Here is a 16,905-nt window from a genome sequence, read left to right as displayed (position 1 = left end):
GTGTTGGGCGAAGCGATCTCCAAGCCTGCGCCGATGACGTCAACGCGCTGGCGGTCGCCAGGCGCGCCGATGACGTCACCCCGGCAGCTCCCGATTTCCTCCGGTGGGGCGGGGGAGCTGTGGAAGGAGTGACAGCTCCAGCCCGGCGGCCCGTACGATCGCCCCCAGCGGCAGTGAGGGGTACTGCACCTGCAGTCCAGCGCCAGCAAGCTGCAGGCACCACCAGCAGGGGCAGGCAAGCTCCAAATAGCACCAACACAAGGAGCTGGTGCTATTTCCATGAGCGCTGGGTTGCTGCAGCACGACAATGCCGCCAGCCGTGCACGTTCCCGGGAAACGCCTGGGCCGGCTGCCAATAGTCCCCGCGGTGGCCGGCCAAATTCACCGCCTTTTCACCTGGGATCGGCGCTCCGGGACCCGCTTCCTCGTTGATACTGGAGCGGAGCTCAGCGTCCTGCCCCCTTCGCTGGCTGACATTCGTTCCGGTAAGCGGGGGCCCATCCTCACCACGGCGAATGGCCGCCCCATCCGCACATATGGACTGCGCATGGTTCCGATCGTGTTCGCCTCCTGCCATTTCTCGTGGCGGTTCACCATTGCCGACGTCTCCCAGCCATTGCTCGGGGCCGATTTCCTCCGGGCGCATTCCCTCGTGGTGGACGTCGGGCGTCAGCGTTTGGTCAACGCTGCTACGATGGAGCCGATCACGTTGCGTTTGTATCAACCGGTGGGACGGCCCCTGGCGTCCGTGGACTCCCGATTCGCACGGATCTTGGCCGCGTTCCCAGACATTCTGACCCCACAGTTTCGATCATCGACCCCCAGCCACGGAGTGGTACATTTTATCCAGACTACGGGCCCACCACTCCATGCACGAGCACGCCGACTGCCGCCGGATAAACTGCGTCCTGCACGGCGGAAATTCCGCACAATGGAGGCCTTGGGGATCGTACGCCCTTCGAGCAGCCCTTGGGCGTCCCCACTCCACATGGTCCCTAAGTCAAGCGGGGGCTGGCGACCTTGCGGGGATTACCGACGGCTGAACGCCGCAACAGCAGCGGATCGATACCACGTACCCCACATCCAGGACTTCACGGCCCATTTGGCTGGGGCCACAATATTTTCAAAAGTGGATCTGGTACGGGGTTATAACCAGATCTCGGTTCATCCGGATGACGTACCCAAGACGGCGATCATCACGCCATTCGGACTTTATGAGTTCACGCGGATGCCGTTCGGCCTCAAGAACGCTGCTCAGGCCTTTCAACGCCTAATGGACGGGATTTGTCGTGACCTCGATTTCGTGTTTGTGTACCTGGACAACATCCTGGTGGCCAGCCGCTCGCAGCAGGAACACTGCGCTCACCTTCGGCAGCTCTGTCAGCGGATCAGCGAGCATGGTTTGGCCATCAACCTGGACAAGTGCCGTTTTGGTGTAACCGAGATTGACTTCCTCGGCCACCGCGTGACTGCACAAGGCACGGTTCCCATGCCTGACAGGGTCGACGCCATCCGTCGGTTTCCCCGCCCACGCACGGTGCATGGCCTGCAGAAGTTTGTCGGCATGGTGGCGTTTTACCATCATTTCGTGCCATCCGCGGCCCACATCATGCGGCCTCTGTATCAACTTCTGGCGGGTGGGCAGCAGAAGAGCGTTGAGTGGACCCACGAGGCGGAGGCAGCTTTTGACGGCGCGAAGGAGGCCCTTGCTCGGGCCGTACTGCTGGTGCACCCGCGGGAAGTTGACCCGACTGCTCTCACGGTGGACGCCTCGGAGTCGGCGGTTGGTGGTGTGCTGGAGCAATTGACGGGCGGAGGTTGGCGGCCCCTGGCCTTCTTCAGTCGGCACCTCAACCGTGCGCAGTCGAAATACAGCGCGTTCGATCGCGAGCTCCTGGCTCTGTACCTGGCAGTGCGCCATTTTCGCTACTTCCTGGAGGGCCACCCGTTCACCGCCTACACGGACCACAAGCCGCTTACTTTCGCCCTGGCGAAGGTTTCCGACCCCTGGTCCACATGACAACAGCGGCAATTGGCCTACATATCGGAGTATACGACATCTATCCGCTACATCGAGGGGAAAGAGAACCAGGTGGCCGACGCATTGTCCCGCCCCGCTATCAACGCCGTGTTCAAGGTGGTGCCCGGAATTGACTATTCTGCTCTGGCAGAGGCACAGCTCACGGACGATGAGGTGCCCGCCTACCGGACTGCCATCTCCAGCCTCCACCTTGAGGATGTCCCTCTCGGTCCTGGGGGAGTGACAATCCTGTGTGATGCATCGTCCGGTCAGCCGCGTCCCATCGTCCCTGCCACCTGGCGCCGGAGGGTGTTCGAGGTGATCCACGGACTGGCTCACCCATCAATCCGGGCAACAACGGCACTAGTGGCCGCTCGTTTCATGTGGCACGGTCTGCGCAAGCAGGTTGGCCATTGGGCTCGCACCTGCATTCCGTGCCAGACGGCAAAAATCATACTGTCGAACCCCTCGGCACGGGAGTGGTTCAGTCCGGAGGCGGCCCTTAGCCAGAGGGTTTAAAGTCAGGGGTTTGGGTGCCATCTTTCTCTTGTTTGGTCGTCCCTACAACCGGGAGGAACATAATAAAAGGTGCCTCTCAAAACACTGGACTTCGTGCTTCCTTTTGAGACCCACGCACTACAAAGGTAGACATAAATGCTGGAGAAACTCAGCGGGTGAGGCAGCATCTATGGAGCTTTTGGTGATCACCAACCTGGAATGTTAACGACTACTGTTGACCAGCCGTGTCTTTCCAACATTTCCCACAGTTTCATTAAAAGAGACCTGTTCACTTTTCAGCCTGAGTACTGATGGGAGCTTGTCCAGCACAAGCTGATGCTGCTCTGCCCCTAGTTTATCACTGACAACTATTTAAAATATGCTGTTGCTGCATAACACATGCAGACAAGTTTGTGTAACTTCACTTTCTATTCTTTTTTTAATTTTTTTTATTTTTTAATATTTTATTTATTAGAAGTGAGTACAATGCATTGGTACAAAAATGATGTTAACATATTACATTCTCTGTACAACTTCCCTTTTTTTTAAAGAGAGATGTGAGAAAGGAAAGAAGAAAAAGAGGTTGTGAAAAGTGAAGAATAGATTAGTGAGCGTGGGTGAAAAACCGATAAAGAAAAAGTGAAAGAGAAAGAATAAGTGAAGAAGGAAATCAGGAGGGAGATTGTTCAATCGCCACAGTGAGATGATTTTTTTTTAATATTCTAAATCATCTTTCACCCATACCTGAAACTGTTAGTTTTCATGATACTATGTCACCACATGAATCCAAAAAAAATCATGGGACCAACTCCTTAAGAATAGGTCTTGTTTGTCTATTAGGAGGAGTCTAATTTCTTCCAAATGTGCTGTGTCCAACATATTACTAATCCACATTTTAAATGTTGGTATATTAGCATTTTTCCAAAATTTAAGTATATGTTTTTTTGCTGTTATTAACCCATAATTGATCAGCCATGATCATATTGAATGGCGGTGCAGGCTCGAAGGGCCGAATGGCCTACTCCTGCACCTAATTTCTATGTTTCTATAATTGAAAAATGAGTTTGGGTGTGTATTTAATTTGTTCCCATCTCCACTTACTCCAAATATAATCATTTCAGTGTTAGGTTCCATTTTTGTCTTAAATAGCTTTGAGAATATATCAAATATATCACACCAAAATTTATAAAGTGTTGTACAAGAGACAAATGAATGTGTAATATTGGCATTTTGAGAAAGACATTTATCACAAATGGGAGAAATATTTGGATAAAATTTATTCAACCTAGTTTTGGAATAATATAATCTATGTAATATTTTAAATTGAATTAAGTTATGTCTAGCGTTGATCGAACATTTATGTACATATCAAATATTTTTCCCATGTTTCTTTTGAGATTTTTATCATTAATTCTTTTTCCCAGTCTTCTCTAATTGCCTCTGTTGATGGTAATTCTATATTTAAAATACTGTTATACAAGTATGATATTAATTTTGTTGACTCCGCCTTGATATTCATTACTTCTTCCAGTGGGTCTAAAATTATACTTTGGAATCTTGGTATATATTTCTTCATAAAGTCACATACCTGTAGGTATTTAAAATTTAAATTTTGATTTTAGTTGTTGAAATGATAATAAATTTCCCAATTCATACAAATCACCTACCTTTTTAATTCCCACTTTTTCCTATTGTTTATATGTTTTATCCATACCAGATGGTTTAAATACTGGGTTATTCACTATTGGTGTTAGCACTGATAAATTTCTTAATTTTAAAGTTAATTTTATTTGTTTCCAGATTCGTATTGTATTTTGTATAATTGGATTCTTCTTATATAACATATTATTCAGCTTTATTGGGGAAAAAATGATCGCTCCTAGATCGTAGGGGACGCAATCCTCTTTCTCCATTCTTATCCATTCCAACTGTTGAGCAGAACTGTCCAACCAATAAATTACATTTTTAATACGTACTGCCCAATAATAGTATAGAAAATTAGGTAGTGCAAACCCCCCCCCCCACCTCTTTGGGTTTGCACAAGTGATTTCTTTTAATTCTATGTGCTTTATAATCCCAAATAAAATTAAAAATATTCGAGTCTAATTTTTTTTTTAAGTGTTTTGGTATATATATCGGTATAGATTGGAATAAATATATTATTTGTGGTAGCGCTATCATTTTTATAGCGTTTATTCTGCCGATTAGTGACAGTGGGAACGTTCTCCAAAATTTAATCAGTGAATCAAATTTATTTAATAATGGTATAAAATTAGCATTAAATAATGATTTATATCTTCTAGTAACTTGAATACCCAAATACTTGAATTTTTCCGTTGCAATTTTAAATGGAAATTTTAATAGGTGATTCGCTTTCTGGGGTTTTAATGACATAATTTCACTTTTATTCCAATTTATTCTATAACCGGAGAAAGAGCCAAATTCCTCTATTAGATTTAATAGATTCGGGATGCTCGTTTGGGAGTTTGTAATATATAAAAGTATATCATCTGCATAGTGATATTTTATTAATAGTATCCTTAGTATTATATCCCTGAATATCCGGATGCCTTCTTATCCTTTCAGCAAGCGGCTCTATCATAAGTGCAAATAGCAGGGGTGATAAAACACAGCCCTGCCTATTGCCCCTCGATAATTTAAATTTTGAAGATAATATATTATTAGTTAGTATTCTTGCCATTGGTTTATCATATAGTAATTTAACCCATCTGATAAAATTCTATTCTATTTTAAAGGACATTAGCAGAAATCCAACAGCACAACACAGGAACAGGCCCTTTAGCCCACGATGTGTGTGGAATATAATTCCAAGATAAACTAATCTCCTTTGTCTGCACATGATTCATATCCTTGCATATCTCTGTGCCGATCTAAAAGCATCTTAAATGCCACTATTTTATCTACCTTCACCACCACCCCCGGCAACACATTACAGCCACCAACCACTCTCTGTGTAAAAAACTTGCTCTGCACATCTATGCCCTCTAGTTTTGGATATTTCCACCCTTGGAAAAAGGTTCTGCCTGTTTACCCTATCTATGACTCTCATAATTTTATATACTTCTATCAGGCGTCCCCTCAAACTTCAGTGTTCCAGAGAAAACAATTCCAGTCTGTCCAAACTCTGCGTACAATAACTATTGAACCCTAAAATCTGGATCCCACAGCTTCTACATCCAGCTATTCAACATGACCGCATCCCTGAAACACAATACACAATAGCGTTTGCACTTTCCTGTCTCATGCACAACAAGGTGGCACATAAATCACAGAGGGCATCTGGAAAGTGCAAGAGACAGCTATGGTTATATCATGTGATCTCCAGAAATGGCTGCATCTACTCTAACTATAACAGGTCTAAACAGGATAGACAATCAGAACCTTTTTCCCAGGGGAGAAGTATCAAATACTCGAGGGCATAACTTTAAGGTGAGAGGGGCAAAGTTTTTTGCACAGAGGGTGATGGGTGCCTGGAACGTGCAGCCAGGGATGGTGATGTGGACAGATAAAGCTAGTGGCATTTAAGAGACTTTTGGATAAACCCATTGGCATGTTTAGTTTTTAGTATTGGAGATACAGTGAAAGCAGGCTCTTCAGCCCACTGAGTCCACACTAACACTATCCTATACATTAGAGACAAATTGCAATTTTTACCAAACCCAATTAGCCTCCAAACCTCAGATTCAGATTCATCTTTAATTGTCATTGTCAGTGTACAGTACTGAGACAACGAAATGCAGTTAGCATCTCCCTGGAGAGCAACATAGAATATGATTTCATTAAATAAATCTATTTACATGCATACAGTCATAGTGTTTTTCCTGTGGGAGGAGTGTCCGGTGGGGGGGGTGATTGGCAGTCACCGAGGTACAGTGTTGAGTAGTGTGAAAACCTGTATGTCTTTGGAGTGTGGGAGGAAACTGGAGAACTCAGAGAAAACCCATGTGGTCACACAGTGAGAACGTACAAACCCTGTACAGACAGCACCTGTAGTCAGGATCGAACCCAGGTCTCCTGAGCTGTAAGGCAGCAACTCTAACATGCGCCACTGTGGCACTGGGCAATGCCAGGGTTTCACCCCCATGGGGGCTCCGGTGAAGGAGGGGGTGCAGGGAACTTGCAGTGCGGGTGTGGGCCTTTCCATACCATCCAGTCACTCCATACCAGTGCCATACACAGTGAGAAGTTGCATGCATTGGCTTGGCTTACAATGGCCTGACCTGCTCAAGCGTGACCTCCAGGGGTTTCTGAAAGACAGCAACCAAGCCCCAGCTATTGAAAGGCCACTGCTGCAAAGCAGATAGACCAGTTACACTGAAGTCAAGTCTAGAGTCATACAGCACAGAAACAGGCCCTTCGGCCCAACTTGATGCCCCATCCAAGCCAGTCCCATGGCCAATAACTCTCTATACCATTCCCATCCATTTGCCTGTCCAAATGCCGTTTAAATGTTGTTAATAAGGTTCTAAGGGATATGCAAGAATGGTTAGTTGATCTTTTTTAAGCAGAGCTTGGCATGCTTTAATTTAAAATTTTGGTTTAAATATGTTTAAAAAATTGTTAAAATATTGTAATTTTACTTTTGTAATGGTTTTTATTTTATCTTCTTGGTCCTAGTAACAGAAGGAAGGAAAGACTTGGGACAGTGGTTGAGTGAAGAATTGATTGGGATTGCTGAGGGATGAATCACTCACAGACTAGCCACAATAATATGGCTGTGTTAGTTCTCAGTTCCTTTCCCACACCCGGTTCACCTCCTCTTCCTCCTGGTCTTCAAATGGCTCATCGTGTAGCCATGAGCAAAGTCCGAGCCCTCATGGAGTGACGGTGAATCCACACAAGGCATTGAGTGCTGCCGGCCTTTCTCAGTGTGATCCGGTACTGAGATCACTGTGGCAGTTGTCCAACCATCAATTCCAATGATGACGTGGTGTTTCCATTGCTGCCCACTGTCCAGTGGCATGTGTTCACATGTTCATAAGTCATAGGTGCAGAATTAGGCCATTCTACCCATCCAGTCTACTCCGCCATTCAATCGTGGCTGATCTATCTTTCCCTCTCAATCTCATTCTCCTGCCTCTCCACATAACCTTTGACACCTTTACTAATCAAGAACCTGTCAATCTCTGCTTTAATTGACCATCTCCACAGTCGTCTGTGGCAATGAATGCCACAAATTCACCACCCCCTGGCTAAAGAGTCAACAAAATAGAGAGAGTACAGAGGAGATTTACTAGAATGTTGCCTGGGTTTCAACAACTAAGTTACAGAGATAGGTTGAATAAGTTAGGTCTTTATTCTCTGGAGCGCAGAAGGTTAAGGGGGGACCTGATAGAGGTCTTTAAAATGATGAGAGGGATAGACAGAGTTGACGTGGAAAAGCTTTTCCCACTGAGAGTAGGGAAGATTCAAACAAGGGGACATGACATGAGAATTAAGGGACTGAAGTTTAGGGGTAACATGAGGGGGAACTTCTTTACTCAGAGAGTGGTAGCTGTGTGGAATGAGCTTCCAGTGAAGCTGGTGGAGGCAGGTTCGTTTTTATCATTTAAAAATAAATTGGATAGTTATATGGATGGGAAGGGAATGGAGGGTTATGGTCTGAGCGCAGGTATATGGGACTAGTGGAAATTATGTGTTCGGCACGGACTAGAAGGGTCGAGATGGCCTGTTTCCGTGCTGTAATTGTTATATGGTTATATGGTTAAAGTGTGATCATGAGTGGGTTATCTTACTTGCCTTGCTCCTCCTCGTTTGATATTCCTCCTCGTCTCCTTTCTAAAGGTACGTCCTTTCACCCTGAAACTGTGGCCTCTGGTCATAGACTCACCCACTACTGGAATCATCTTCTCCACATCTACTCTATCCAGGTCTTTCACTATTCTAATCCACTATGCGGATTTAGCATGGAGTCAACAATTGAGAGGACTGGAAGGTCTCGGAGTTTGGACCACGTGTACACCTGGGTTTTCTGTTGCCAAGGTCTGGTGCAGGTCGGTTCAGGAACCTGGCAGCTGTAGGAACATAGCTGTTCCTGAACCTGGTAGTTTGGGACTTTAGGCTCCTGCACGACATTAGCACCGAGACGAGGGTGCTGCATATATGGAACTAACTTCCAGAGGAGGTGGTTGAGGCAGGAACTATAACAACATTTAAAAGATACTTGGACAGGTGCAGTACAAGGACGAGTCGCACCCTGGCCACTTCCTCTTCTCCCCTCTCCCATCAGGCAAAAGGTACAGAAGTGTGAAAACGCACACCACCAGATTCAGGCACAGTTTCTTCCCAGCTGTTATCTGGCAAATGAATCATCCTCCCACAACTAGAGAGCAGTACTGAACTAATATCTACCTCTGGTGAACCTCAGACTATCCTTGATCGGACTACGCTGGCATTACCTTGCACTAAATGTTATTACCTTATCATGTATCTATACACTGTATCTATACACTGTAAATGGATCGATTGTAATCATGTATTGTCTTTCTGCTGACTGGATAGCACGCAACCAAAGCTTTTCATTGTACCTTGATGCGCATTACAATAAACTAGACTGAAGTGATATGGGCCAAATGTGAGCTTGAATGGACCATCTTGGTCGGCATCGGCGAGTTGGTCAAAGGGCCTGTTTCCATGCTTTGATTCTAAGAGGATGATCACATCAGCCTGATGGCGAGAGGAGAGGACAGGGCAAGGAATTTGTTGTTACGGAACTGAAATATGACAGCTACAATGTTAGGTCTCTATTTATATTTTGACTATAGTGACTAGTTGCCCCAATACCGGTACACAGAAACCACTGTGCATTTGATTACTGCTCAACGCCAACAAAACCAAGGAATTAATCATTGAGTTCCGGAGGAGAAAGTGGTACGATCACATGCCAGTTTCCATTCCATGGTTGCTGGAGGAGGGATTGATCGAAGTGTGCAGGGAATATAAAATGGGAATAGAGTAGGATTAGTATAAAAGGGTGTTGATGTTGGCACAGAGTTAGGGGGCTGAAGGGGCTGTTTCGAGATGTATGACTCAAGACCACCCTCCAGTCACGTCATCCAATGTACTCTAATGAATACATGTGTGTTGGAAATGAGGAAATAACATGTAGGCTGGGTGGATATTGTTAGAGAATTCTTCCTACATTTCACAGTAGGCTATTTATAGATTGTAAGTTAAAAACCACAATATTTCTCAAGCTCTAGAATTTCTTTGGAAAGTCTGTGTGCAAGAATCTGAGTGATGACATTCTTTGCTGCACAGCTCATGAATGTGCTGATCAGAATTTACTCAACATACAAAGTGCAGGATTTTGATGAGTTAAACCTGAATCCAAAGAAGATGAGAGAAAGCAGCTCATGACTGATTGCCCACAAACCAACACATACATGACTGAAGGAATTCAGTGCTGGCCCCATCCTCTCCACCTGAGGGGCAACCTTCACACAGAGTGGTGTGTACATCGAACGAGCTGCCAAAGGAAGTGCTAGAGGCACGTACAATTATGACACTTAAAGGGCAGCACAGTGGCAGCAGCGGTAGAGTTTCTGCCTGACAGCGCCAGGGACCCGGATTCAATCCTGACTACCGGTGCTGAATGTACGGAGTTTGCACGTTCTCCCTGTGACCATGTGGGTTTCCACCGGATGCTCTGGTTTCCTCACACATTCCAAAGACGCACAGGTCTTGTAATCTAAAGCTACATTGATAGACTGGGGACATGCCCCATAGAGGACCCGAGAAGCCAACTCACAAGATCACCCAGCTATAGGAAAGGTGTCATTAAGTTCAGTTTAGTTTAGAGATACAGCATGGAAACAGGCCATTTGGCTCAACGAGTCCAGGCTGATGATCAATCTCTGTCCGCTAGCAGTAAGAACACTGAACAATTTACAATTTTATTATCAATCCTGGGGGGGGGGGGGGGCTGTCAAGGTTGATTCCCGTTGGAGGCCGCCAGCTCCTAGAATCTAGCAGCCCAGGACTAGCTGCTAGCTCGCCTGCCCCAGGTCTGCCTGTAGCGCCCAGATCGCCTGCGTGCCCCGCGACTGGCTGTAGCGCCCAGGTCGGCTCACCTGCCCCACACCCCAAAGACGTGCATGTTTGTAGGATAAGTGCTTCGGTAAATTGTAAATTGTCCCTAATGTGTCGGATGGTGCTAGTGTACGGGGTAATTGCTGGTCGGCGTGGAAACAGTGGGCCAAAAGACCTGCAGTTCCCAGGTCATCATACGTTGATAGATTGGAGCGGCTGGGCTTGTACACTCTGGAATTTAGAAGAATGAGAGGGGATCTTATTGAAACATATAAGATTATTAAGGTTTGGACACGCTAGAGGCAGGAAACATGTTCCCAATGTTGGGGGAGTCCTGAACCTGGGGCCACAGTTTAAGAATAAGTGGTAAGTCATTTAGAACGGAAATGAGGAAACACTTTTTCACACAGAGAGTTTTAAGTCTGTGGAATTCTCTGCCTCCGAGGGTGGTGGATGCTGGTTCTCTGGATGCTTTCAAGAGAGAGTTAGATAGAGCTCTTATGGATAGCGGAGTTAAGGGATATGGAGCGAAGGCAGGAAAGGGGTACTGAGTGTGGATGATCAGCCATGATCACATTGAATGGTGGTGCTGGCTTGAGGGGCAGAATGGCCTACTCCTGCACCTATTGTCTATTGTCCATTGTCTTATTGTCTAAATGGGATTCCCTTAGTTGGGTACTATCACAACATTTAAGAAACATTTGGACAGGTACATAGATAGGATAGGTTTAGATAGATATGGACCAAATGCAGGCAGTGGGCCCATTGTAGATGGGGCATGTTTGTTGGCATGGGCAAGTTGGGCTCAAGGGCCTGTTTTCACACTGTATGACACAATGACTCACTGCACATCTCGTATGTGTATGTGACAAATAAACTTGACTTGACTTGACTTGCTTCTATGACCACCAATCTTCCTGGTGATTAACTGACCACCAAAGGTCTTTTTCAGCTGGTGAACCAGAACTCCCACACACAGGAGTGCACATCAAGTTCACAGGGCGGGGAGATGATTATCCACCACCAAGTGTCACAATGGGCTAAGCCATGGAGACTCATAAGGGAACAAAAACGGAGTGAGATTTCACCCTCAACAATGAGGTCAGATGTATCTGTACGTGTGACCTCATCTACAACAGTCTATCTGGTGCCGATACATCTGTCTGCCCAACAGCTGCAGTCTTTGAGCGTGTGATAACTCCATCCAGTGTAAACATGCACCACTTCCACCGTTGGTGCTCCATGGCCTGATCCATATCATTAACAAGGTGCCCAAACGCAGTCAGTAAGGTCACACCCACACCTCTCACAGCCACCTGGGCATCGGGGCAGGTGAAGAGATTGTCGGGACCTGCACACTACACTCCCTCTTTTGTTTTGCACATATTTTTTAAATTTATCGAACTTATTTCCAATTCTTTCTTTATTATCTTAGCTATTGAGTACTGGGTGGACAGACCTGTTGTGCTGCTGCAAGTAAGAATTTCATTCTTCTGTTTTGGTACACAAGACAATTAAACACTCTAGACTCTTGGGTTTCTAATTAGGTTGAACTTCAGAGAGGAAGGAACCAGGCAAGGCCACCAGCATAATTAATTACAATGAATGTGATTTACTTCTCTTAAGAGAAATCATTCTGCAACTTGAAATCTTCAGAGAATCTTCAAAGAGATAAAACAATTTATAACCTATAATATTGTTGCACTACTCAATAAGGTTTTGACACAATGCAAAGGATAACAAAATACAATACATTGGAAAGTAAGTAATTAAACATATTTTATTACTTCTATACAGATATACACAATAACAATCACACTTGTGAGTTCCAAAGAGACACACGCAGAGTTCACCTCATCATCAGTTGGGATGAACAACATTCAACTAACAAAATTCCAGTCAGATGGTGGCTTACACTCTGAGAATATAGTGTATAAATATAAATATATACTGTTCTATTTAGTGTACTAAACTGACGATCATGCATTCTACACAAGCATAAACACAGACCATCTAGGACATGAGTTATAAGTGGTTTATTCTATATTTTCTTATGCCCATTTGCAGTGTGTGAAGGTTCCACAAATCTACCCAGTGAATTCACTTCAGGCAAAGTTCCCAAGAAGGTATCTCTGATATGTGGTCTTGATTAACAACACATCGATTAACAATGTAGAATAACTAGCTGGTTGATGTATAGAAAGCATTTATCATTTTCAGTGCAAGATACCAAGGAAACATAACCTATTTAAGAATTATATTTGTCAACTGAAGTTACTAACTTACAGAATACGAACGGTAATTAGGAATGTTTCCAGCATTTGAAACCACATACACCTGTAATCTGGATGCATTCCAGTTATGTGTCTGGAGCTAGACAGGAGTTTGCCATGTTAATCTGTGTAATGACAATGAAGAGGTGGGTGTGGGACAAAGCCTGGCAAGTGATAGGTGGATACAGGTCAGGGAGGGAGTGTGATTGGCAGATGTGGAGTAAGTGACAAAGGATAGAGGTGAAAAGGAGGCAAAGATTGTCATATTAGAGGTTAAATATAAAGCTGAAGGGAGGGATATGGGTAGAAGGGGATGAGGGAAGGGAAAGAAAATGGAAACAAGGACATGTAGGATGGGGGTGGAGAAGAGCACACAAAGCAGGGGAAAGGAGTAGGGTGATAGTGGAGGTGGGAGATGGTGGAAGAAATGTGAATGAGGAGAGGGGGGCTCGGACAAGTTTAGAGGGATATGGGCCAAACGCAGGCAGGTGGGATTAGTGTAGATGGGACGGGTTGGTTGGTGTGAGTCTGGTTCCATGCCATATAACTCTATGACTGTATGACTATTTTATTTTTTCGATTTTATGTTAATTGATTGGATCTTTTAAATCTCTTTTAATCATCAATTACATTTTGACAATTATCAGGTCATCAAGGCATAAAGAGGAATCTCAGGCTCCAATTTCTCAGTCAACAGCTCATGAACTGCTCTGCTTTGTCAGAGTTATTGCAACGAAGCCTCGAGTTTATTTGGACCCAAGGAGTTCACAAGAGGTTACTGCGGCCATGGGGATAAAGGTGTTTGGTATGGGAACTTGCAAGTGGGACTGAGCACCACTGGCCCAAGATAGAGCAGGGAGATTAAAGCTTGTTTGCCCCAATTCTCAACCAGCTGGACTGTTGGCAGTGATAGTCCTCCATTAAAGATGCAAGTGGATCGGAAGCAAAACATCAAGAATAAGATGTTGCATCATCTAGTTGCAGTGAGAATGCAGGTGGGATAACCAGAAAGGTAATGGACTCATGTGGATCATGTTCCAGCAATACCAACTGAGAAAAAAAAAATAGTATTTGATACACTCCATAAATAATAACCAGGTTTGCAGTTCCGCAGAGCACCCATTCAATATTAAGTATTAGTGTTATTAACTATTATAATAACTAATATTAACTATTTGGATTAAATGGCTTGGGGCTAAGTGAAACTTAAAATATTTTTTGAAAGTAGAAACAAGGAACTACAGATGGTGGATTACATAAAAGGATACAAAGTGCTGGAGTAACTTGGCAGTTAGGCAGCATCTCTGGAGAACATGGATAGGTGACACTTTGGGCCAGGACTCAGAGGCTCAGACTCTTTGATGGAACCACAAAAATGATGGAAGGGACACAGAAGTTCCCAAACCACCTACAGATGTTAACATGCTGCTCTGCCTCTGGTACCTCACAAGGCATTAATTATGCACGTTGGAACCTCGAGAAATGGCAAACTTCACAGATTTAGGAGCCGAAATTGGGATTGAACTCAGATCTCCAGCACGGTGGGACAGCAGCACTACCAGCTGTGTCACTGGGCCGACTGGCAGCTCAGTGCAGCGCAGGGACCTCAAGTGCTTAGTTTTCTTGAGACAGAAGGAGATGTTGGCCTGAGCAAGACTCTGGATGAGATGGCTGCATTTGAGGTTGTTGTGGATCTTGTCAGTGACCCTGACCACACACCAGTGGAGCAGTGGATTACAGAAAGTTTTGCATGTAGTCCATTCTATCACACAGACCATACTTCCCACCATTGACTCCATCCTCACTTCACCATTCTTCAGAAAGCAGCTAACATGATCAAAGATTATCTCCCTGTGTTCATTCCTTCTTCTCCCTGCTCAGAAAGATACAGAAACTTGGAAGCATGCATCACCAGATTCTTCTTCTGAATGGTCCTTCCATATGCTAGGGTACGGTCCGATTCACCTCGGCACCATTGCAGACATTGGACTTTGTCTATGGAACTGATGCCCTGCAATGCCGAAAACTATACTCTGCACTCTGTATCTTCCCCCTTGGTCTATTTATTGTACATGTTTGACTTGATTGATTGGATAGCACGCAAAACAAAACTTTTCACTGTACCTCAGTACACGTGACAATAATAAAGTAACAATAATCCAGGGGAAACAACGGAATGGATTGGAAGCAAATCATCCACCAACCCACAGGGCCGCCTAAGAAGAGGAAAATAATACTTTCATTACCCAGACATCAAAAAAGCCTAAAACAGTAAAATTCACACAGTATATCAGATTAATACAACTATTCAGCAGTTTTAACGTTAATTTTATAGTACTAATAAATGTGCGATTTGCACCTGTGCTATCTTAACTCAATGGCTTATGTTTAAAGTAAGAAATGACAAGAGAGAATAAAATCCCCATAAGTATCTTTCTTTGAGTCAAATATAACATCACTTTGAGAAGAATATACAATATCAAGTAGGTCTTGTCCAGATATTTTATCAGTTTCCCTATTGGTTAGATTTAGTAGAAAATTACATCCAACAAGTAAAAAAACTTGGGTTACACAAAAAAGCTGGAGAAACTCAGCGGGTGCAGCAGCATCTATGGAGCGAAGGAAATAGGCAACGTTTCGGGCCAAAACCCTTCTTCAGACTGATCGGGGGCGGGGGTGGGTGGGGACAAGAAAGGGAAAAGGAGGAGTAGCCAGAAGGCTAGGGGATGGGAGGAGACAGCAGGGGGGCTGAGGAAGGGGAGGAGACAGCAAGGACTAACAAAATTGGGAGAATTCGATGTTCATGCCCCCGGGGTGCAGACTCCCCAAACGGAATATGAGGTGCTGTTCCTCCAATTTCCGGTGCTGCTCGCTGTGGCCATGGAGGAGACCCAGGACAGAGAGGTCGGAGGCGGAGTGGGAGGGGGAGTTGAAGTGCTGAGCCACCGGGAGGTCAGCTTGGTTATTGCGGACCGAGCGGAGGTGTTCGGCGAAACGATCGCCCAACCTCCGCTTGGTCTCACCGATATAGATCTGCTGACATCTAGAGCAGCGGACGCAATAGATGAGGTTGGAAGAAATGCAGGTAAACCTCTGTCGCACCTGGAATGATTGCTTGGGTCCTTGAACGGAGTCGAGGGGGGAGGTAAAGGGACAAGTGTTGCATCTCTTGCGGTTGCAAGGGAAAGTGCCCGGGGAGGGGGTGGACCGAGAGGGAAGGGAAGAATTGACAAGGGAGTTATGGAGGGAGCGGTCTTTGCGGAAGGCAGATATGGGGGGAGATGGGAAGATGTGGCGAGTAGTGGGGTCACGTTGGAGGTGGCGAAACTGACGGAGGATTACTTTTTGTATGTGACGGCTGGTGGAGTAAAAAACTTGCCCATTTCTGATTTTAAACTACGTCAAATTTGTAGTTTTGATTTAGGATAGGATTAATAATTGCTTTTTGTAAGTGTTATTGCTTGCTATGGTAGCCACATATATTCTAAATAAATGGGCACATTACAGTTAACGGAAATAAATGGGCACATTAGAGTTAAAGGAGTTATGATGCTAAAATAAATTGTAACTCAGTTTTATAATTGAGAGAGTTTTAGCACACTTGTCCGTGACTCAATAGGCTGTGAGCCCAGACTGAAGAACCGTGTTCATGGTTTAGACAGCCACTTCATGCAGTACTGTGAGTGTCATATTTCCATCAAAATCATTTTCAGAGGAGATGTCAGACCAAGGCATCATTTACCTCCCTGTCTGTTAGAATGGATCCCGATGCACTCTTTGCAAAAGGATGCCCTCGACAAAAAATATTCCTTAAGCAAAGAAGCAATAAAATATATGAATTGATTATTTATATGCTTGCCATGTTATAACAGTGACGGCGTTAGAAAACAAATTTGCTGGAAGATAGCTTGCAATTCCCTGGGGAAATACAAGGTATGAACTAATGTACGTTTTTTGTTTCATCACAGACCATTTTAGGCCTTTTGATTTACACTCAGTAAGTTGCACCGCCAAAAGCTATCTGTCACTGGTAACATTTCCATTGAAAGCATAATATTTATG

At 44.8% G+C, this 16,905-nt stretch overlaps 1 protein-coding gene across 1 annotated transcript in view; it reads right to left on the bottom strand.

Moving 5' to 3' along the window:
* Positions 1 to 15,487, bottom strand: part of LOC129698055 (uncharacterized protein K02A2.6-like) — a 198,828-nt gene extending 183,341 nt beyond the window's left edge. Inside the window, exon 1 of the mRNA XM_055636892.1 lies at positions 15,406 to 15,487. The gene's annotated coding sequence lies outside the window, so the exon portion shown is untranslated. The remainder of the gene's footprint in view (positions 1 to 15,405) is intronic.
* Positions 15,488 to 16,905: the final 1,418 nt, after the last annotated feature.

Source organism: Leucoraja erinacea, chromosome 6 (assembly GCF_028641065.1).
Source record: "Leucoraja erinacea ecotype New England chromosome 6, Leri_hhj_1, whole genome shotgun sequence".
In the NCBI taxonomy this organism is placed as follows: Eukaryota; Metazoa; Chordata; class Chondrichthyes; order Rajiformes; family Rajidae; genus Leucoraja; species Leucoraja erinaceus.
Note: the sequence above shows the minus strand (reverse complement) of the source record. Positions and strands in the feature narration are given on the sequence as shown.